The sequence below is a fragment of the Lygodium microphyllum genome, chromosome 14 (genome assembly GCF_053477565.2).
Source record: "Lygodium microphyllum isolate KBCC chromosome 14, Lygodium_microphyllum_v1.1.10, whole genome shotgun sequence".
Lineage (NCBI taxonomy): Eukaryota > Viridiplantae > Streptophyta > Polypodiopsida > Schizaeales > Lygodiaceae > Lygodium > Lygodium microphyllum.
The window spans coordinates 82,125,331-82,150,651 of record NC_141148.1 but is presented as its reverse complement, the minus strand read 5'-3'; the positions used below and the strand labels follow the sequence as shown (position 1 = coordinate 82,150,651).

Here is a 25,321-nt window from a genome sequence, read left to right as displayed (position 1 = left end):
CCATCTTAGCCTCATTACAATCATCATGATCCATGTCTGCAAGCTTTATAATCTTGGTTTTCAACAACTTGACCTACTTCTTTTGAACTTGCATCTTCCAACATGTAGAATTTGTGCTATTAAGCTTTTCAATATTGAAAATATCACTATCATTCAAAGAATTAGCCCCATAATGACTGTATACCAATGAAAAATCCAATAGAATGGATTGCTTCAAATTATCACAAATCAACCCCCAAAACTTAGCCAAAATAAGAGTAAAATAAGAGGACATACCAAAGCATAGAACTATCCACCAACTACAAGCAATAGACTACCAAAGTACAATGTTTGCTTTCCAAGACAATGTTAAAAACTATAATTACAATAATATTGAAATAAAGACAATAGTATATATCAATCCAACTGTGGAAAAATAGCCAAGAAAGCAAGCTCTCACTACTTGTATATCTATCATCAAGAAACTTCACAAAATCAAACTAATCTTGGGAAGTATAGAAACTGATAGCAAGTTCTTTTTTATCTCGGATACATACAAATCATCCATAAGTATGAAAGTACTACCATTAATAACAATTGGCACAATTTTCCAACTCCTTTGATATGATATGAGGAGTTATTGGTACATGTCATAGTATTGCCTTAAGGGTAGGCTCAAGAGAAGTAAATAGACTACATAGAGAAGTAATATGCTTCTAGCACCATTGTCAAGCTTCTATATATCTAAATGAACAATAGGCATATAAAAATCATGTAAAGAAGGGTCATAATTGCATTGTGCATTAAATACCCACTTTGTATCCTACAAAATATTTGTAGATTAGAATGAGAGACATCTGCAAGATCCATACTAGCTTTTTTGCAGCCAATTTAGTATAGTCCATTATGACATGATCTTTTACCTTACAATACATGCAAAACATTTGACTCTCTTTTTTCTTCTTATCCTTATCAGCCTTCCTTGTCCAAGTAGCATTTGCATATTTTTGGTTACTAGTAGAAAGGGAAGCTTTTCCTTTACTTTCTAACTATCCACAAAGCTTGGTCTGTAACATGCATAATAGACCTATTTTGTCTAGATCGTCCTTCTTGCAGTAAAATAGAAACCAACTCATCAAATGACAAAGCATTCAGATTGCCTTTCATCATCAAATAAAGAGGAGATGCAAAACTTTGATAAGAATCAAGAAGACCTTTGAGAACAATATGCACAAGTGAACTATTGGGCAAAATCTCATCTACAGCAATCAACTACTCCTTAACATCTTTTAACTTTGTCAAAAAATTATCCATGGAGTCACCTTCATGGGCAAAATCTCATCTGCAGCAATTAACTACTCCTTAACATTTTTTAACTTTGTCAAAAAATTATCCATGGAGTCACCTTCATCCATATGTTCACTTTCTAACCGCTTATGTAGGAAAGCAATACAAGCCTCATTTCTTCCTTAATACAAACATGCAAGAGTATCCCAAGCATCCTTAGCTATCTTATATGATCAAATATATGGGATCATGGTATATTCAATAGATAATGCAGTGAAAGCATGAGCCTCTATATCTCTACCATCCAAACAAATCTACTCAAAGGAGTAGGTGCTCGTGGTACTCTAATATCTTTGGAGAAAAACCTAAATTTGCAACATCCTCAACATCACCCATTTATGTTTCTTCTAATGCATGTGTTGCTTCTAAAATACCACCAGGATGTCTTTCAATACAATGTTCAAAAGCCCCTTTGCAACCAATACATCAGGCATCATATAAGCTCACAATTAATAATTGGTTCCACCCAAATTGTCCTCCTCAACAACCAACATCATACAAAATATATCATTGTTTCCTACCATGGCCATTAATTATACTTGATGCAAAAGTTGCATGTCTAGATCAAAATATGCACAACACCAACCTACGTTATTGTAGCACAATATAAAAGAGACTATAAGGACTCTTACCTACTATAGACATAACTAATGTCAAAAATTTTGCACAACGGACAAAATAGCCTACATATCACTGATAGTAATGCAAATGGAGGCCATAATGAACTTGAATAAAAAATATAATGATGTCAAGCCCTTACTTGCTTTTGGCAGTATTTTTCAACGTATGAATGCTTATCAAATTCATCCCAATTTAAGGAACTCGAGCTAAGGGTATTGACGACTCTGCCTAAGAGGTCGAAGAAGGCTGAGGGAAAAAGGTGCTTTGACTATCCTAAGTGTGTTCACACACATCAATACCAAAATACAATAACATATGGGCTTCAAGTCCAAGGCTCTAATGGTATTCATTAAATGTATTTCTCTAGAGTGGGTTTGGTAGTCGTAGGTTTGCTAAATCTAACCAAATGCGCCACATATTAGCCACTAGTACATAGGACCTATATTGTGTCCAAACAAATAATCAGTATAATCTAGAATGTATTTTGAGGGATAGGTGTATTCTATTAAGGAATTTGAGTTATGAGTATTATATGTATTCTTCTTATTCATTTCTTTTTTGACTAGTAGTATTTTTTATTATTTTGAATGTTCTTGCTTCCATTTCAATGGCATTAAGTATGCCTTATGTGTTCTAACACTACTTGTTCTCATTAGCAGCTCTCCCACTGTTAATAAATTTCTTACCAAAAATGCATGTTGAAAGAGGGATACAAAGGTGGCCTTAAGGTGCATAATAATGCCACATGTATATGGATATTAGAGCTTTTCTAAATGCGAAAATCATAATATGTTGTTAGTTAAATCATGAAGCATACAACCATAGGCCAAACTTACTGAAAATTCTGGCTCTTTTAAGCCGCTTATAAGCAACCTTAAAGCAATACTTTTAACACTTGAGAATACCCAAAAGGACCAAAATCTCATGCTTACTCCTATCAAATTTCCAAAATCTCATGCTTACTTCTATCAAATTCCCAAAACAGGGACATGCTCTTCCTAATCCTACCATGCAATAGGCCATTTCTCAAGCACCAAATAGCCCTTAAAGTTGTTATAGCTCTAAAAACCAACCATAGCTTCCAAGTTTCTTCATTCTACTTGCCTTGATCTAGTAAGAATTGCACGCCTACAGGTAATAATACAATTAAACCTAGCTTTCCCAAACCATTTGTCAATAGTTTTCCAAGGTGCTTGCAGTTCTATATGGTCCCATATGAGATGAGAAATCCTCTTCAAATCTACCACAAAGGCTACAGGGGGAGCATTTGTCAAATTTAGCTAGTGAGCTTTTAGTAGTTAACTTCCTAGTGAAAATGCTCTTGAAAAAAATGTTGAGACTCTTTCCGCTTAATAGGTCATCTCGAGAAAAGGTAGGTAAGACATATAATAGAGTTGAAGGGTAACTCACTTAGGTATCCTTTGTTGGTAAATATTCTTCCAACTTCTTAATGGTAAAGATTATTCAAGCTTATTGATTCTTCTCTAAAAGAGAACATGCTAATCATGCCATCTAGGAGAAGAAATGGACTCGGTGCCGACTCTTTTCACTCAAAATTTTGTAAAATAAAAATAACAACAAACATATCTCCAAACATCCTCCCCAATATTTACAAAAGCACCCAATGAAATACCACATTAATATATTTCAAATAATTCTTAGCTAAGCTAAAATTCTCCCAGCTCTACCGTACAAAAGCGCTATAGCCTTCCCTATGTGGTTGGGGGCACCCAAAAATTGGAACATTTGCAAGTAAGTATATATGTATGTGTGTGTGTGTGTGTGTGTGTGACATTGTGGTGCTGGGAGACTTATTTGAAGATGGTGTACTGGAGACATTCAAACTGAAGGCCCGAGCTCATATAACACCTCCTGATCTTTTATGCTTGTCTAGTTCTGGGGTGCCTCTTGCACTCTCGTCTTTTTGCGATTGCTGAATCCATGGTATATGGTTCATACATGATGCCCTAGAGCCACCGTGCACCTTGTAAGCTTGTTATCTTATGCTTGTTTTTGGTAATTAATACAAACTACCTATTACGAGAAAAGAAAGAGAGATTTGACAAGAAAGAAAAATGTAGCATTTTGCGTGTACAAAGAAAAACTGTTTTCCCGCGATTTACAAAATTCGCTGAGAAATAATCTTATTTTCTCCCCTCTCAGAATGAGAAAAGAAGAAGATGGATGAATCATGAAGAAGAAGAAGAAGAAGAAGAAGGCGGCACGGCATCGCCCAAAAGAATTGCTTTGTTCCTGACAAAGCCTGACACACGCTGCTGCTCACGATGGGTAGATCACCTGCACCCATGTGGCCCTGCTGGGTATGTCCTGATTTTGTACGAACAGCATGTAGTACGACGGTGGCGCCACAGTCGGTGATGGGGGTGCTGTCGCATTCAGCACGTAGAAATTTGACCCGAGGGTCGCCTGCCCGCTGATCGCCAGCCTCAGGAACCTCAGCCCCTGCGAATACGAGTGCGTCGTGAAGGGCGAGCTCACCAGATTGAGCCCTAGACTGGACCCTCGCGTCTCATTCACCGACACCATCACCGTGAATTGCTGGCTGTACACTATCTTCGATGGTGCATTAATGATCTGCGGCCGTGCTGCATCATTCGCGGCATCCAGATAGGCTGGCGAAAAGGCCTCCACCCTCAATTCGGTGGGGAAATCACCTGTAAATGTGTAGAATTGATGCGTATTACTTCCTGCAATCAGAACTCTTCCATCAGGTAGAAGATTAGCAGTTGAATGGTACACTCTCGGAATGGAGCTTGGACTTTGGACTTCAAACCTTGTGCCTGCTGCATAATTAGGTTTATATAAGACCGGCGATAAGGCTGGATTGATGGCGTTGCCCCATCCTTGGCATCCATTTTGAGCCCCATTGACAATCAGAACATCCCCTGTTGGAACAAATATCATGTCTCCCATAGCCCTCCTAATGGGCATGTAGTCCATTTCCCATTGTGGGTTTGATGAGGTTACTGTTATGCGACCGCATGTTTGTGATGCATTTGGGAATGGGGCTGGGTACAAGAAACAGTAGAGCTGTGCTCCTCCACAGACAAGAACTTCCACATTCTCATAGCTGTCATCCCCTATCAATGGTAACATCACAGAGGACCCAGCAGATGGATAATTGCGTGGCTCACCTGGTATGGTCGGGAAAACCTGCACCACAGTATTTGTCTGATAATCATATATGATTGAGTCTCTGTTGGCAAAAATATATAGGTTTCCATCTGGTAATAGATGCACAAAGGGATAGTAGTTGTCATTCTGTACATCATTGGTTTGGTTCAAGAAGGGCAGAAAGGTTTTTGTTACACTGTTGGAAGGAATAAATTCATACGTGAATACACTCCTTCCTCCTATAACAATATGTCTACCATCAGGCAACAGCTGATTTGTTGCATACCATCTACCATCCTGCAGAAACTCATCTGTTGATTCAACCCAATCACAGGATTCATCAGCTGGACACGGTGTAAACCGCCGTATTCTCATAAGCCCATCATTGTCTCCCCCTGTTTGAACAAGCGTTCCATCTGCAAGAAACTGCCCTGAGCTGCACCATGTATCTGTGTAGATGAAGAGGGGCCGGACAGTATTTGGACCGGGCATGAATAATACTGAGTGGGCAGTGCAATCATGGGTGAGAGTGAGGTCATTGGGGTTGTCTCTGCAGACACCTGCAGTGAGGTTGATATCTGATGGCCCTATGTTGGTCCTGTCGAGCATGACTACGGTGCCATAGTGGGTTACTGCAGTGTGCATAGAAGCTATGCCTGCATTCGAGAGAAGTAATTCCCAACTTCCTTGAGCGTTCACCTTCTCCACACTGAGCAGCAGTAGCAGCGAAGGCACAACCCATATTAAGCAGAGGGGATCCAAGTCAATAAAGCCTTTCATTTTGTTTTAAGTGTGCAAGAGGTTGCAAGCAATGCAGTCAAGGACGTCTTCAAATAATGATGCTAATGATGGGTTGGGAGGCTACCAAATGTCTGTCCAACTGAAAACTTCAGTCAGATTACTGTCATATGGGTGATGAAAACGACAACTTACAAGGTTACCATGATACTTTGCGCAAATCAATGAGATGATATTAGTAAGCATCCAAATGAAAAGAACTAATGTCGTTTGTTTGTTGAATCAGTTATATCAATGTAAGGAGCTTGAGACTTCCCTATTGCAATCATCTAACTCAAAAGCTCACGCTGTTAACTTGCACAAATCATTGAGATGATATAGTTAGCATCCAAATGAACAGGACTAATCTTGTTCGCTTGTCGAATCAGCTATCAATGAAAGAAGCTTGAGACTTCCTTATTGCAATCATCTAACTGCAGAGAAGGGTGTAAGGAATGTTGCTACATAAAAATGTTCAGACCAATAACTCTTGATTCTTTGGGTGCAAATAGTCAGCTTGTTGAGTTGGAAAGCCTCACACGTTGTGTTCTCAGTTGCAGCAAAGAGGACATGGCTGATAACCCAAATGCAAAGAAAGAAAGAAAGCAAGCAAACAAGAAGCAATGTCTGAATCTTCGTTCCTTTTCATGTACATATATATATATATATGTACATGAAAACATACATGCATGAATGTATGCAATTTATTATGCACATACATGAGCATGGACTTTGTGCACAGAGCACACCATTTTGTACCAGTGGCACACAGCTTCTCATGCACACCCAATGAGTGCTATTTTGAAGAGGCAATGTGGACCAGGCAGGGCCTGTGGTTGGGCTAGGAGGGCCATGTGGGACCAAGGTTTGCCACTCTGACGTATCCACGAAAATGAGGCCGGTCACACATCAAATAAGGGACGCCCACTTTGCAATCTTTAACCAATCAAAACACTTATTTAACGGTTGGCGTCCACTATCCTTTACACACTGGAGAGGACATGACCTGTTGTTTACCTGCTAAATAGGTGAACTCCCCGCCCACTTTGTAAAGTGACGGACAAGGGTGCACTATTTGCATTTGCAACCAATCAAAAGATTTATAAGTTTACTTTTTTTTATTTTTTTACAAACAGTGTCCATTTGGTGTGTAAAGGTATGATGCCCATGTCCCTGCCTAGTTTCAAAAAGTGCATGCCCACACTCTGGGTGGGGGTTGGCCGTCCATTACTTGGTGCGTAACCAGCCTGAATATGCCGGCAACAGCTTGCTTGGATGGAGGCCCACATATGCAAGAAGCTGCTGGTTGCAGGGTGTGTTCAGCCAGTAAAGGTTTCCCTCTCTTGCACACACACAATATGACCAGAAGTTTTAGACATATTCCCACTGTGAGTCTCACATTATGAATTACGACAACATCATGAGCTTCCATCCTGTGGGGCCTCTGCCTCCACCAGCACGTAGCTAGGTATGCAGTGCCTCCAGAGCAGAGGCTTGAGGTGTTGAACACTACAAAGGAAAAGAGCCCCTTTGCACTTCTTGTGTATGAAAGGCAATGGGGGAAGGCAGTTGGTCCAGGACTCCAAGTTCACTCAAAGCTCTTAGTCGGAAAGATACTCCATCTAATGTAAGATATTATTACAAGGAAAAGGCTTTCAGATAGACAATGAAGGACGAACCAAGCTCCCCACCCCCAGGGCCCAAAACATACACACACACACCGTCCCCCAAAAAAACAAGCTCTTAGGAGGAAAGGGACTCCATCTAATGTCAGAGATTATTATAAGGAAAAGCCTTTCTGATAGACAATGAAGCATGAACCCCCCCCCGGGGCGGCCCCCCCCCCACATACACACACACACAGAGCCCAAAAATACAAACTCTTGAGTCGGTGTGGGTCAGGAGGGGTGGATGAATTCAGGTGAAAAAACGACTTTGTCTTGTGGGGCCTGTGCCATTGATGTTGCGACAGCTGGCAGGAGTGGAGCCCTCAGTGAGAGCAGTTGCCAGTACAGATTACAGAGGCTGTCTTGCAGTTGCATGATGTACCCGCACCAAAAACTCAAAGAGAGAGAGAGAGAGAGAGAGAGAGAGAGAGAGAGAGGGTCCAGGAGCCTGGGAGGAAAACAAGCGTGGAAAAGACTTGGAAAGCAGGGCTTGGGCAATGGGAACCTGTGGCACTCATGATTATATTAATGTGCCATCATTTCTTGATAATGCCGAGAGATGCTGCTGTCGCTTCTCACATCAGGAAACAGAGGAAAAATCAGAACTAGACCAATGAATCCAGAATCCAGATAATAAATTCAAGAAGAAAGGTTGAGCCTTGAGTTGTAACTTGTTTTGTTTCTCCTCTGATTATAATTTATGCTCATATGCTGTTTGCTATTTTAATGTATCCTCTAACTTTGCATTCAATTTCTTGGGTTCCCCTAGGCCCCACCTTTCAAAGCCTTGCTTGGAAGTTGGCATGCTTAGGAAAAAAAAATTGTTCTCTCCCACCACTGGCCACTAAAAATCGAGGTTTATTATAAAATTAATCGCAAACACTTTCGAAAACCCCCCCCAAATTTGAACTTCCTAAAATTTTTAGCTATATAAAAATGGCAAACATATGTAATTTGATTCAAAAATCCCTCCAAAATTCTGAGTTAAATGTCTTTGTATCTTCTATCGAAAATGTTTTTCATGAACACTGTTTCCAACCAAGTGAAAAAAGAAGGGATTCGAATTCCGAAACTGGTCTTCATTTGACCTTTTTACATACTAATGAGTCAAAATTTAAACCTGGATTTTGATAGTCTAGCCTTTAAAGATACACTCATGGATGTTTTTCTATGTATTTATAGCCCCAAAAACTAGTTAAGAGGATCTAGTACAAACTTTTCTTTTTATTTTGTAGTAATTGTACTAAATAATCAATATTTACATTAGTGATGAACAGGCTACAATCCAAAACTTATTAAGTTACTATCTTGACATGTGCTTATAAGCAACCTTGAACACATGAGTTTTCTTCCTCAAAACCCTAAAACAAGCTAGGCTAGGCAGTCCTCCCTAATTAGCTTAAATAGCTCTCATACAAAAAATTTCTCTTCTTTCTTTATCAACACCATATTCATGTTTGCCCATATGTGCTTAAAAGTAAAGAGCCTTAACTATGTTCTAGAGAGGACTCTCTTCATCCATACTTCATGCATCTCCAAAAAGTACAGCTCTCACCTTGATATAAGCTAGTAGCTTTAACGATCTCTCAACATGTTCCATAAAGCTTGGGTACATCTGCAACTCCAAAGTAGGTGTCACAGATTCTTTATAAATCACACATAGGGGGCAATAGCTGATGGCTGGGAGTTGCTTGCCAAGTCCTCATGATCGTCCTCTTCCATGTAACCAATGGTGTTTGCAAATACCTATCCTTCCATGATGTTGCGGTTTTGTTTACTCCCATCAAGGAAGGATTTAATACAAGGTTTGGTCTTTTTTAAAAATCATTGTCGATGTAAAATTGCCAATATTCCTATGATTTGAAGACATTGGCCAAATCCAAATACTTAAGTGTGCATGATGAATTTGAAATATTTGTTCACTTTCTCAAGTCTTGCTTCCATATGCATAATACATTTCCCATACAATTAAGCCCTTATCTTTAACCCTAAAATGTCTTGATAGAATACTACGGCACAATCATACACGCTTTGAGGGCTAGGTTCTAAGTGCACATTGGGTTCACACTCAGAGGGTTGGTTTCTAAGTTGATAGTATGACCACTAAGGCTTAGCTTTTAAGCACTGACTAGGTTTGTCCATGGGGGTTGGCTTGTCAATAGACACAATGACCATGGTGGGATAGCTTCTATTTACACTTCAAGAACTTGCTTTAATATGTGGGATAACTTCTATGTACACCTCAAGGACTTGCTTTAAGATGTTGGCCCACATCCACCAATGAGAAGTTTGCTTAAGAAGTCTACTTGATTCCATCTATATGAGTTCCACCACAACCCCCAACTTTAAGCATGGATTCACCTATTGAGCACTTTGTGAGCATTTGTCTACCCGTGGACTTGAATACTTCCTCTAATTATTAGGATTGGTTCTCCTAGTAGAGTAGGAAGATACCACATTTCCTATGAAAGTCTCTACTTTTTGGTTGGCCTTGTGGTCATCTCCATATGATTGATGTATTCATAGTGCAACTATAAGAAGTAGATGTGTCTTTAACAACATTACACATTGTAGAAGCTCTATAGACATCCATGCAATGGGAGAATGAGTCATCAAGTTGTGACTTAGATGACAAGTTAAACCACTTAGATAGGAGCCCTTGTTTGCACATGTAAGCACATGCCTCATATATTTGGACATTCAAACTTGCTTTTCATTGGTAAGGTTACTTCTTCATATTCTTTCCTTTCGTGTGAAAGCTTTGGAAACTTGCTTCTCCAAAACAAATGGCCATTACACTCATCTATGATGCCCCTCATCAAAATGTCAATGTGATAGAAGAAATGTATAGGCACATATTGCTAATGTGCTTCAAGGGATGTGTGGCAAGGTCTCAATTTATTAAGGCACATTTATGGAAAGTGTTTTATAGTTGTGTTTTGAAATATGATGGAACAAAACTTTCAAGAAAGCATGCATTAAGCATTTCAACACATGGACTTAAAAAGGCATGTCAAATGATAACATATTTACCTTTAGTGTTAGAAACCAAAACACTACTTTTAGATGGTTAGAGATGAAAGAAATTGAGCTTATTGCCCTTGACACGGAGATTTCAAGAAGCAAACTAGTTCATCATAAGCATGCTTTTCAATCTTCTTAAGTGAAGGTCCTTTGGAGCTAATCCACTCAACATTGCAAGGCTTATGACATTCTTGTTTCTATGAATAAATCAAAGCATGCATGCATGTTATGCCTCATAAGATAGATAGGGTTCTCTAAAGTATGCAAGTACATGTGTCCATATGAGCTTTTATATATATATATATATATATATATAGAGAGAGAGAGAGAGAGAGAATGAACTATTACATAAAGCAAAGTCTTCTCACATTTAAGATAGTCCAAAGATTACGACTCTTAGTTCACTCCCATACTTAAATAAATGTTCCCACTAGACTTCTTTGACAAGTTTATACATTTTTACTTCAAGCATCAAAAGAAAGACTTCCCTTTTTATAAAATTACTTAACATAAGACGTGACATTTGTCAACCCATTAGTACCCCACATTTTTATGTTGTCCACCCTTGCCTTTAGATATACGCACTCAATCCAAAAGATTCTTGTCTTTGCACTCATCCCCATTTTTTTTGTTTTTAACATTTTTATCTTATAACAATGTTCTAGAGTATGAATGTGAAATGTCATAAGGAAACCATCAAAACATGTATTCTCGAGAAAAAAAAGAACATCAAAACATGTAAATATTATCAATATTACCCCCCCCCCCCCCCCATGGTAGCACACAAATCATGTTTGGTCTCCTCACAACTTCGACTTCCAAAAGTTCTAGAGTAACATTGATGATGCATGATTAGACTTCATCATGTTTTGCACTTAATGTAAATCTAGGTGCTTGAAATGTTTCACATTATCAAGGTACATATTTGATTGCTCTATGCATCCTAGAGGCAAGCTACTTGGACATTCGATCACCACTATATTGGGGAGATAACGTTTATACTTTTGAGTCCTACATATACAAAATGGCCCAATTAAGCATTTGTCACATTGATAATAACTAGGGCCCCATTGAATGTGCGTTGGATTGATAATAACTAGGGCCCCATTGAAGGTGTGTTGGATTGATAAAATAACTTGCAATTCTTTTAAGTATATCAATTTGATCTTTAACTTGAGAGTGACCATTTCTTTTTCTTTTTTAACTCAGAACAGCTCACATAGACTTAAAATGACCAAATTCCCATGATACTTTATGAGGAAGGAGGGAGCAAAAGGAATCACACTATGTTAAAGCTTTCATTTATAAATACTACAATGAACTTCTTTAAGCATCATAGTAGAAAGGATTGTAACACGGTACTTGGAGAAGAAAATAGCAAGCACACCTTAAAAGTTGCCGACATCCTTATATATTAGAGGGAGACATAATATTATCTCTTCACTTGCAAAAAAATGTTGATGCTTAATTGGTAGAATGTATAATTTATTTGTGTAAAAAGAAAAGAACCATTTAATAAATCTCCTATAGATTGTTTCACATCCATATTCTCATTGTTTGTATTTTGTTAATTAACCTTCACCTCCAACATCATTTACTTTTCATTGTTTACCAATTATATGCTCTTTAACTAGTACAAAGGATATCTGATATAAGATGGGAGCTCATCTTAGAGGATATAATGTTGTTAACCTCAATAAAAATACCTAAGTTCAATCAAAAGATATCCATAAATTTGGTGGATATTAGTGGTTGTATGTTAGTTGCTAATCTATATAAGTACATACACACTTGTGCTAATAATCTCAACAAAATATTCATATTAAATTCAATTATATGTGTTCATAATTGTTACTAATACAAAAAGCTCATATGCACTCATGGTTTAGTAGGTTACATTATCAATATGAAGGAGCTTTTACGCACTAACCAAGTGAGGATCTTGATCATTTCTACATACATCGATATGATGTAGAAAAGTTGGTGTAACTATGAGATATTAACAAGTATAAAGTAACTAGACCTCTTTGTCTTAAACTATAAAATTATCAGGCCTCTACATGTTAAAAATCTTTTATTTATGCTTGACTTTGAACAAAACTTCCATTGAGATAGGTTTGAAATTCTATTGAGAAGCTAATTTATTATTGTTGGTTATTTTTATACTAACAAAAAGTGGTGTGACTATGAGAGATCTATATAATATAGAATTGGAGGATCTCCCATGCCTATATGCAATCCTGTATGGCATGTATAGAGTTACCTTAGCACACTTTTAATTGGTTGAACTAAGTATATGTAAGCTTACTAGTTGATTTAGCAATGTAATGAGTCTCTATTTGATTACTTGAGTCGCAACTATTTTGTAGTTTGTACTTATTAATGTAGTGCTTGCATAACTTCCATCCCCATATCAACAAGCTCTTTGAGATGTGCCCTTTCCATTTCATGCAAATTCTTGAAAATTGTACGGCATGTAGGGAGATAGATTATGTAAAATAAATGGATACAACATGATGAACTTAATAAGTATAAGCACTCCTTTGATTAGATGAAACTTTGGGGGATTTTATTTATAGACATATGCTTGATTACATGCCTTCACCTTGATCTTCACATTATCCTATCACTTAAGGTCAAGCGTGTTGCTATCTTTTCTCCTACTATATAACTGTAAAAATTACACGGCGCAGCGAATTGAATCTGAGAAAGAAATAGAGAGTACACAACAAATAAGAGGAGAATAAAAAATTTATTTGCCTCCAAACAACCGATACAAATATGGCTTTGTCCACCTATGCACTTCCAATGTGAAGCTTAGATGGCAATCTAGATAGAAGATATGTGAAGAGCTTAAGGCTAGTTGGAACAACTCTGACTAGGTGAAAGATAAATGATCAAGGCTGTGAAGGGGTTTAGCTTTTTTAGCCCGCGAATGTGGTTAGGTCAGCCAGCCATATGAGCCTCCACTAGTCGGCCAAGGAATATTCCCTTTACCGTCGGGGCCCAAAATAGGGGCCCTTGATAACTCCGTTACCTTGCAACTCGATGCAATGTGCCTCGAGTTGCTACCAGCTTAACTACTCCATCTAACCCAAAGATTAGACCCACAACGGTCACCTTTTTGTCATCCAGTCACATAGACCTCATCTAACATACAAGTCAAGACTCAACCAATATCCAGGCTCACATATGGCTTCTTCTCATAATGGGGGCCTTACAACTTTGAGCACCATGGATCATTGGTGTCACCTTATGAGGTTGGAGCATTGAGCATATCTAACAATAACGATATTCCAATAGCTTTTTTGCCACTGTCCCTATGATCTCTCAAAAGGAATGTAGTATTCAATTGTTAACCTTCACAAAAACAAAGAAGAATGCAGAAGAAATCCACTTAAAAGGAGCAAAAATTGAAGCAAAATATGAAATTTTTTAGAAATTCAAAGAGCTTGGTGTATGGGATAGCTTATCTTCTATTTATGCAAGATGCACAAAACAAATCACCTTTGTAAGGGTCGAGCTTGCTCTCATGCAAATTGTATCACTTCTAGACACAATTTAGAGGCGCACAATAGATGTGGGTTACGAGCATGCAACTCTATTTTCTTTTACCTAGATTAAGCCCAACTAACCTAAGATACATGTATCAATTAAGAGAGGACTAGTCAAAATCCCCAAAGCAAGGTAGGGTGGCCAATACTGGTGAAAACCCTAACCCTAACCCTAATGTATAAAAAGAAAAAAGTGTGGAAGAGTTGATTCTTATGCACACAATTTTTTGAATCAAGCAAGCTCACTACATAAAACTCTAAATTCTTAATCCTCACAAGGTTGGAAGAATGGAATTTGAACTATATCTTAGTAAAGTGAATGCATTATCTTAAAATCCTCAAAGTTTCTTAAAACCTAAATACACAAGGTTCTTGAGCTACATTTTAGGAAAAGTCAATGAACACTCCTAAAATTTAATTTTAAAGTCTTTAATATGACCCAAAACCTGATCCCATGGTCAAGCTAATGTCATGCATTTAGAATGATACATGACAAAAGGTTTCCATACTACATTAAAAGCTTGACCAAGTGACAAATTTAGGTTACAAAAGCTTTAAAAGGTCAAACTATTAGAGTATTCTTATAAGAAATAACCTAACTATAGAAAAATTGGCCATGCTATGTATGAGACTTTTTCCATTTTATCTCAAATAATATTTTTTATTTAATATGTAAATAGCACCTTTATATGGTAGCCTTCTATATGTTAAAAATATGTAAAAATTGTATTTTAAAATCCCTTCTTTTAAATGTGCGCCCTAACATTGGAGTTAGAAATCACATTGGATAGAGGCCAAGGTTGCAAAATGAGACGTGTATTTATTTTTTTATATTGGAAATTCTTGGGCCTCATGTGATGGCTATGCCCATGGAATCAGTATGTCTTGATTGCCCTCTTGTTTAGATGAATATAAGGTAGATTGCCTAAAGGCATGTGTACCTACGGGAGTTAGTAGGGGTGCCATACTGGGTAACTTGATTCTACTCATGCCATTCAGTGCTTGTTGATTTCACATATCAGTTTGCACGTCCATCGCCTAGTGCCTAATCTTATATATTACCACTTATTGATGGCCTAGGTGAGGATATTCTCCTACTTTGGCAATTGCAACCTTTTTTATATAAGGTGTGATAATGGTACTTTTTGCATTCAAAGTGGCTATTTTAGTCGATAGTGTTGTAAGTTCATCTCACTGTTCAAGATAATTTTTGTCTAAGCACACTTCTTCCTTTGATTTGAGCTCTTCCTAACTATTATTGATCTCTTAGTAGTGGATTACCCAAGAAAGTGTTAGAATTTTCCAATTCTGGGTAGTGCCCGATGTAATTAGTGTAGTGTAGACACTTATTAAAGTGTCAAGGTATAATGTGATTAGGACTTTAAAATTAGTGATTCTAGACTCTAGAGTTTTCTATCATTCTGGTAATTGCATCTAAGCATGTTGTTGCTACCCCCTCTTGGTCACCATCTTGTGTTCACTCACTTACACACACACACACACACACACACACACACACACACACACACACACACACACACACACTCACTCACTCACTCACTCACTCACACACACACACACACACACACACACACACACACACTCTCTCTCTCTCTCTCTCTCTCTCTCTCTCTCTCTCTCTCTCTCTCTCTCTCTCTCTCTCTCTCTCTCTCTCTATTTCCAACAGTTGGTATCAAAGCTAGACACGTGGATTCTATCTTACAAAAACCTAATTTCTAAATTTAGGGATTTACAAAAATTTGTACAATTTCTCATGCATCGTACTCATCTCAAAAGGTAGAGCTCAAGTGGGAGCACACGAGCGAAAGCGAGACATATGGCAAATGGAGCAAGAGAGCAAGAGAGAGACACCATATGTGGAAACTCCAACACTCACAATGTGTGACTGGCCTTTCCTTATTCAAATATCACTAAAAGAATAAGGAATGAAGCGATAATAATGGGTACCCACCACCTATAGTATACAGGTGTGTGAGTACTATCAATGTAATGAATACACATGTAGTTAGGCACATGCGTCTTTACCCCTAACAACCTCCCACTTAAAGGTGAATGCCCCTAGAGGAGAGAATAAGAAAAAAACTGACAAAGGATAAGTGTATGTAAAGTACAAAAAGATGAGGAAATACGTCATCACATCCAATGCCCATTAACTTCCTAAGGAAGAAAAAATGCTCCACTGAGAAACTTTTACTAAGTAGATCTGCAATATTTTAGTCAATTGAGATCTTGACAAGCTCAATGGACTTGTTCTTAATGACTACTTAGATAAAGTGGTAATACACCTCAATGTGCTTTGTTTTTACATCGAAGACTGAATGCTTGGCCAAGCAAATAGCATTCATAGAATCCAAATGCAAGGTAGGGACCACATAAAAAATACCAATGTCTAACCAGACAGCCTAACCAAATAGCCTCTTTGGAAGCATGAGTGACTGCAACATACTCTACCTCTATAATGGGTAGGGCAGAGCATTTTTGCGCCCTGGACATCCAAGAAACAACAGCTCTAGCAAAGGTAAAGACATAACCAAAGGTGGATTTTCTATTGTCTACATGTCCCTCATAATTAGGGTCAATGTACCCCACGACTCCTATATCCTAGCCACCATAACATATGGACATATCTGTAGTTTCCTCCTTAAGGTACCTCATGATACCCTTTATGACATCCGAGTGCTTCCTGCCAAGTATAGCCATTTGGCATAGCACAAATCCCACTAGAAATGCGATGTTAGGATGAGTGCATATGATGGCATACATCAAAGTGCCCATTGTGGATGCATAAGGGATCTTGGTCATCTTAGCCTTTTGCCCATCAACCACCAACGGACAATCAACCTGACTAACCTTTACATGAAAATATAAAGGATAGCCAATAGGCTTAACATCTTGCATATAAAACCATGCAATGACTGTGATAAGTAAAGGAGTCCCTTAGAGCCATCACGTGTGATATGCATCCCAAGAATATGCAAGGCCTCTCCTATGTTCTTTATCTCAAAGCTCTTCTTGAGTTGACCTTTCAAGGCATCCAACTCATCATGAGCACTCCTAGTAATCAACATATCATCCACATAGACTACCAAAATCATAAGGCTACCATCTCAGGCATTCTCCTATATAAACCCGAATTCATATCACTGTGGGTATATCCCTGTGAGCACATGAAGGCATCCAACTTGTGGTACCATTCCCTAGGTGCCTGCTCAAGGCCATAAAGGCTCTTTCTTAACTTATCCTTTCCCTTTTCCTTGCACTTTTCATCACGCATTTTATGGCATTATGGCCAAATATAACCTTGGTTTCCATAATAGTGACAAGTCAATGTGAATTACGGCTACAGAACTTACTGCAAGATTATCTAGGTGACTGAGAACGAGACTTCTAAGAGTCTCTCCCACAGTAGTCATCACCGCTCCTACCATTATTTCCTCTAACTATCAAAGCATGAGAGGTGCAAGAAGCATCTGCATTCTTTCTATTAACCTCAATTTTAGCCCATCAGTAGGCATATTTGTACACATACTAGTATGGAATGTGTCCCATGACTTAGGTAATGTAACCAATAAGAACAAGGAAGGAAGATTGTCGATCCCTACAAAGATAAGTGATTGAAAATAGAATGAAACTCATTTAAGTGGGCAAACATGGAAGCCCCTCCTTCATATGAACGTCCATGAGTTGCTTTAGCCAATATATCTGAGAGGTTATCATAGATATTGCAAATCTTGTTCCATAACACCCATGCGGTCTACCAATCAAACATAACATTATAGTAGACCTACTTAGAGAGTAAGAAAACATTTATATATTTACATAACTCATCTAGTTTAACCCAATCCTCTACATCAAAGCATTTGGGTTTTACATCCTCATATCTCAATGGCTTAATTTGCAATTTCTGCACTAGAACTTGCTAGATTTCTGCCATTCAACTTCTATCATTTGACCCACCAACTACCATAATGCAAGAGATAAAAGCACAATCCAAGATAAATAGGCTTATGTAAATGATAACAAAAACATTTCCAAAATCATAGTAAGAGAAGCTGCCAAAATGATGAGTTGTCCACTAACTATAATCAAACTGTCAAATCCACATGACTGCCCTCAAATTGAATGCATCAAGCTGAAATGATAGGTTGCTATAATAAACTACAACAATGTAACAACAAGGTATGAGTAACCAAAAAAGAAAGACTAGAAACAATCGACACTGAAGGTTGTCACAACTACGATGTGTCAGTAACCATACATGCGGTAGACATAAACGTCATTCACATAAGAGATCTCAAGGTAAAGAGAGGGGAACTACCAAATGCATAACCCACTGGGAAAAGCTCAATACATAACCCAAAATCATATAAATTATCACTGACAACACACTAATAGATGTAAGTACCAAGTCCAAATTAGTAAGTGATCAAATCAGCCCATTATAGGGTAACTGCATCCAATACATATCATGTACATGAAGTGTCCTAGGGAGTCGATGAAAGTAAGCTCAAGCTCACAACTACATAAATTCAAAGCTCTATGTAACATCAAAAGTAGTGCAAGTAACTCCCATTGGAACAAAATTGAAAGCCCAATGAGCAATGCAAGGTCAAACCATCAAGTACATGACATTCGAGTATCCAAGATACATGAAGCATAAGTCGGAAGCATAGAACCCAATAGATTCTTCAAGCCCATAAAAATTGTGTAGGACACTAAAGTAACCAAGGCATGTAAGCATAGTCAAGATCAATGTGTAATGGAGCCCAAATCTCATCTCAAAAAGTATGCAATAGCATATCGATAAGTAGACATAATAATCAAAGTAGCAATACATCCATTGAGTATCCCGTAAAGCATCAATGAGAATTAGTCATAAGCTTTTCACTAATAAATATTTGCTACCTTGTTATTACATCACTAAAATGACAGTAAATTTTGAGCTATTTCAATCTCAAATCAATCACCAAAGCATAACCATACCATCTAGGCATCAAAATAGCATCCCTGAAGCATCAGGCACATGCATTATGAGATTTATTACTTGTTTTCCAAACCAAAATGGTTATGTTCTATATGTGAAAAAAAGAATTAAAAAATACACACAATTGACTTTGTGAGTGTGTATATGTATAGCTATTGTTGTGCTCTTCATTTCTAGCTATAGCATGCTCAAATCTGATATCGTATGCAAAAGTTATGGCCAAAATATAACTATGCTATCAAGCTGCCATAGCTCTCCACAATTTCTATGATATGCTATGTATCCATGAAAAATGGATAAAATGGATGCTCCTCAGCTCAATAAGTACTCAACAATGCTCAACTAATCCTTGGGAAGCTCCTCAAAAAGCACAGAGTAAGGTGGAACAAGCCAAAAGAAGGAAAGACTCAATGCATACCTTGAGAAGAAGAAACAATGGTTGCCATGAAGCCTTGAGTTGAAGCTTTGAATATGGGTTGAAGCAAAGGATGAAGAAGCTCCTTGAATGGTTGGCTCTGATACCAGTTGAAAGATAGAGTCCGAGTGGAAGCACACAAGAGGAAGTAAGAGCTATGGTGGATGGAATAAGAGAGCAAGAGAGAGAGACACCGTATGTGGGAGATCCAATGGTCACAATGTGTAATTGGCCTTCCCTTATTCAAATATCACTAAAAGAATAAAGAATGAAGTGATAGTGATGGCCGCCTGCCTATAGTATATAGGTGTATAAATACTATCGGTGTAATGAATACACAAGCAGTTAGGCACGTGTTTTTACCCCCAACAATCTCATTCCCAATTTCAAATAAATTTTCATTTTTCTCATACTTGATGCTAAGAAATTTTGGGGTTTTTGAAATTTCTTTGAGAAAATTTGGGGATTTTTCCCGATTTGAACTCTCATACATGAATTTCCATAGAAATTACTAACATTGGTGTGAGAAATTTGGGGCTTTTCTCAGTTTTGGTTGCTGGGGGTAAAGGCGCCTCCACCTAGCCGCCCGTGTATTATTACACTGACAATCACCACCACTGCACACTGAGGTGGCGGGCGCCCGTCATCGTCACTTTATTCTTTATTCTTTTAGTGACGGTTTGAATAAAGGAAGGCCCGATCACACATTGTGACTCTTGGAGTTCCCATTTCTTATCTCTCTCTTTCTTGCTCTTGCTCTCCCACCATAGCTTTCGAGTGCAAGCTTCGATCCTTCTCACCTTTCAACTGGTATCAGAGCTCGGCTTCCCGACTCTTGAGCTTGGTTCGTGGCATTCTCAGCTTCCCATCGACTCCCCATTCACATTGGGTCTCCTTCCTGGCAGCCATATCTGACTCCTTCGAGCTCCCGTCACTCCCCGGCTTCCCGAGCACATTTCCGATCCCTTTGGGCATCCTCAAGGCATTCACACAGAGGTATTGCTTCACTCTTTACAGGGTTTACCTCAGTTTTTAGATCTGGAAGAACACAAGGCAGCCATTACACTCCCAGATCTCATTTCATATGTGGGCTACTCTCCCCTTGCTGGAGCTTGTTTGAGGCCTTCCTTGGCTTTAACTGGACCTCTCCAAAGATTGGCAACCATTTTTTGCAGCCCCAGGACCAGCATTTACAGTTGGTGCAATCATGCAGCCCTCCCATATGTGTCTTCAGCATTGACAGTCACAACATCAGCTCTCCCCCTCCTTTGGCACTTGATTTTGGCTCATTTGGAGCCCTCGAGCACTTGGCATTGAGCATTGACACTTGCATTTGACTTGGGTGATGTTTTGGGTCTGATTTGCACAGTCCCAAGAGTGTTTACAGTAGCTCACAGACATTACACAGCAGTGTTACACTGACATTTGATGCTACAGCTTGTTTGGCATTGTCATTTGATGCACTTACAAGGGGCCATCATGGATGGGAAAGATACCAAAAAAAATGATTTTGAGGTAAAGGGACAGTGTGCAAACTACATTTAGCTCCTGCGCATAGAGCTTTGTTACCTCTAACTCCTAATTATCATTCCCTCTCTCACTCTCAAGAGTTGACTCGTAAGCATTGTGTGTTGAAAATGAAAAGAAGAGCCCTCCTTTTTAAATAATTTATCCTTTGGGGGGGCAAGGGGGGTTTGTCTTTTAGTGAGGTTAGAAAATAGAATTTTAATTAATTTATTACACTTTTTTACTTTTTCTTTTGTTTATTATAAAACTAGAGAAGGGGACAAGATAGAGGGGAAACTCATTGAATTTTCTTCTCTTTTTTTTTTAGGGGGGGAGAAAGAGAGCAATGGGCATTCCCCGTATGGTGGTGGCTACAAAGATAGTATCCCCCCCTTCTCTCCCTTTTTGTAAGGCTTAATAGCCTTAGTTTTTCTTAATTATATTCTTATTTATTTTACTTTTAATATTATTTTTTCAACATTAAATTTTTAAAAAAATATATAAAAAATTTAGTATAATATCAAGGTTATTTTAAGAGAAATATGGCTAAGAAAATAATTACAATTTATCCAAAATCACATTACTTTTTAAAAATTTATTTAAAAACATAAATATTTTTAACAATTATAATTAGAAAAATATTTTTGATTAAAAATAATTCAAATAAAATAGCTTTGAATTTATTAAAATTTTTAAATAAATTTAAAAATTCTAAAATAATTTATTTAAAGTTTAAAATTTCTAATCAATATTAAAATTTATTTTTGTCTTAAAAAATATAAATCAATATAATTTAATTTATTTTTAACAAAAATAGATGGTGAATAAGGCTAAATTAAGTACATTTTACTGCAAAAAACTGTGTATACATTATCTTCTCCTTAGAGAATTCAAGATATTCTTATCTCAAGAGAAACTCGAGGTGTCCCTTTTAGAGGATGGATTCTTCAATCCAAGTTATATATCCCTCTAGGAAGTCTTTTCATTGGATTAGATATTCCCATAAGCTACGATTTCTCCAAGGCTTCTCCTTGATTTTTAGGATCTTATCGAATTGGATTTCAAGGATTCCTTGGGTTGGTATTACAATTTGTTCATCATCAAGGATGTATTCTAAATTAGAAACATAAGGTTTTAGTAGGCTTATATAGAATACATTGGGGATTTTTAGATGAGGAGATAAGGCGAGCTTGTATACATGAGTCTTAAGGTATTTTATGATTTTGTAAGGCCCATAATACCTAGGACTAAACTTCTTGAATTTCCCAAGAGATAGCGAGCTTTTCTTGGATCGAACCCTTAGGAAAACCATGTCACCTTCCTTAAAGGCTCAATTAGTCCTCTTTGGACCAATGTAGGTATTCTATTGATCGTGTCCTACTTTTATATCATGTTGAATTGCCTTGATATGCTCTTTAAATATGTCATATTTGAAGCTTCCACCCTTATAGTCGGATCAAAGAAGTTTAAAGAAGATAAACACTCTTGTCCAAATAATGCTTAGAATGGGATCATCCAATGCTTTGTTGGAAGGAAGCATTATAGGCATATTCTACCAATAGCACGTATTCAATCCACTGATAGGTGTTACTCTACCAGCAATAGATATTTAATCCACTTCTAGACCAAATATGCATTATAGGCATATTCTACCCAATGACAACTATTCAATCCACTTCTTTGGCTCTTGGTTGCAATAAGCTCTCAAAATATCGTCCAAGACTTGATTTACTCTTTTCGTTTACCATGAGTTTGTGGATGGTATGTTGTACTGAAACATAGCTCAATCTGATGACTTGAAAGAGACTAGTCTAGAATTTGGACTAGTCTAGAATGCTAATGTATTCCCATTTCATCTAAGAAATAACAAGATGATGCAATTCACCAAAAAGTTTGATTCTTTTAGCCTTGATACTTTGATAGCTCAAACATTGCATTATGTATTTAAGAACATCTACTTTCATTCCAAGCTAATAGTAGCTCTTTTTTACTACATTCAGGGTCTTGACATACCCTGGATATCTAGTTATTGGGTTGTCATGAGCTTCCCATAAAATATCATCCTTCAACTCTCAGATTTTTGGAATGTAAAGCCTCTCCTAATAATAGATTAGGTCATTTTGCAAGACATAATCCTTGAATTCGGTCTTCTCCTTTTGGGACTTCTTTTCTAGATAGATAATCATATATAGTTTTAGGTAATTTTGTTCTTTAGGATCTTCAGTACACATTGTCTCTAGAATGGGGTTACTAGGCATCGAGATTAGGCTTGCAAGTCTCTCTTACCTTATAGGATCTTCCCTTATTAGGGCGTTTAGGAAAGCCTTGCAATGGAGGGTATTAGCTATGACATTCTCTTTTCCAGTGTCGTAATGAATCTTAAAGTTAAACTCTTGAAAGACTTCTATCCACCTTCTTTGCCTCATGTTAATATTTGGTTGACTGAAGATCCATTTTAGGCTCTTGTAATCAATGATGAGGGTGAATCTACAACCAAGTAGATAATAGCACCACAATTTAAGAGCATGAATGACTTCCAAAATCTTTAAATCATGTGTAGCATAGTTCCTCTCATAAGGTTTAGGTTTTTGAGAAGAATAGGATATAGGTCTACCTTCTTGGGAAAGCACATAACGCACTCCAATAATGCTAGCAACAGTGATGACTTTGAATTCTTGAGAGAAGTACATAACCCCCACTCCAATAATACTAGCATCAGTGACAACTTCGAATCCTCTTAAGGTTTAAGTTTTTGATAAGAATATAGGCTATAGGTTGACCTTCTTGGGAAAGCACATAATCCACTACAATAATGCTAGCATCGGTGATGACTTCGATTTCTTAAGAGAAGTCTCGAAGCTTTAATATTGTAGCAGTATAGTAAGGCATTCATTTAGCTTATTAAAGATCTTCTATTCTATAGGATTCTGTATTATCTTGGTTTGCTTCTTGAGAAGTTCAGTTAAAGGAGTAGCAATAAGGGCATAGTCCTTGATGAAAATGCAATACCATCCATTAGCTATAGGAATCCTCAAATTTCCCAAACAATCTAGGGAGGTGGCCAACCTGGACATCCCTTACTTTTACAAGGTCAACCAAGATTCCTTCAACTAAAACACTAAATCCTAAGTACTTTTTTTTAAAAACAATATACATTCGCTCCTTTTTTGATAGAGCTTATTTACCCTCAAGGTATCGAGGATGACTCTAAGGTGATTTGGATTATCTTCCTCTTCTTTGAATAGGCCAAGATGTCATCAAAGAATACAAGGAAAAAAATTTCAAGGTACAATCTAAAAATATCTTGGATTAATTTGTTAAAAATAATCGATGCATTAGTTAGTCCAAAGGACATTACAATAAATTCAAAATGTCCATATCTCATGTCAAAAGTGGTTTTTAGAGTATCCTCATCCTTAATCCAAATTTGATAGTACCCTTACCTTAGGTCAATTTTTAATAATAGCTTTACACCTTGAAGCCTATCGAGTAACTCATCAATCCATGAATTGGGATATTTATTTTTAATAGTTACTTGATTTAATCCATGATAATTGATGCAAAGCCTTAAAATTCCATCCTTTTTTGTTGGGAAAAGTATGGGAGCACCCCATGCTAAGTTGCTAGGTTGGATAAAGCCTTGCTCTAAGAGTTGTTTGAGCTACTCTTTTAATTAGATGGCCTTGCAGATAAACATTTTGTTGGGTCTTTTTGCTCTATTGGTTCAGCCGCCCTTTGGATTAATTTAATTTCATGATCTACTTCCCTACCTTCTAGGAGGGTAGTTCAGTTAAATCTTTGGAAAATATATCTACATACTCGCTAAGCCATGGCAATTCTTTAGGATATGTCTTATTTAATTTGATTAAATAAATAGGTAGTCCCTTCATTAGACACTTAATTAGTCGACTTGCTTTTACTAACTATAGTTTGGGTCTCCTTGCCTTTCCCTTAGCTTGAACTAAAGTCCCATCAATGTTGTTAAAAGGTGATTGATCCTTGCCCACATTGGATACTTGCCTATTTAGGACCTAGCCAATCCATACCTAAGAGACAATCATATGTTCCCAAGGATAGAATCCCGAAGTTTGCCTTTGTGTATTGATTCCCTAAGTGTAGATCAAAGTTTTTTATGATTTGACTTGACTACAATTCTTTCTCATTTGCTAGTTCAACTATAAGTTTAGTGTGTTTAAGTTCCAAGTGTAATTTTTAATGCATTAGGAGACATGAATGAATGAGTAGCGCCATATTCAATAAGAATACAAAAAGATTCACCTTGGTACTCTGT

At 37.5% G+C, this 25,321-nt stretch overlaps 1 pseudogene; it reads right to left on the bottom strand.

The window, feature by feature from the left end:
* Positions 1–4,005: 4,005 nt before the first annotated feature.
* Positions 4,006–6,942, bottom strand: LOC148025775 (aldehyde oxidase GLOX pseudogene; annotated as a pseudogene).
* Positions 6,943–25,321: the final 18,379 nt, after the last annotated feature.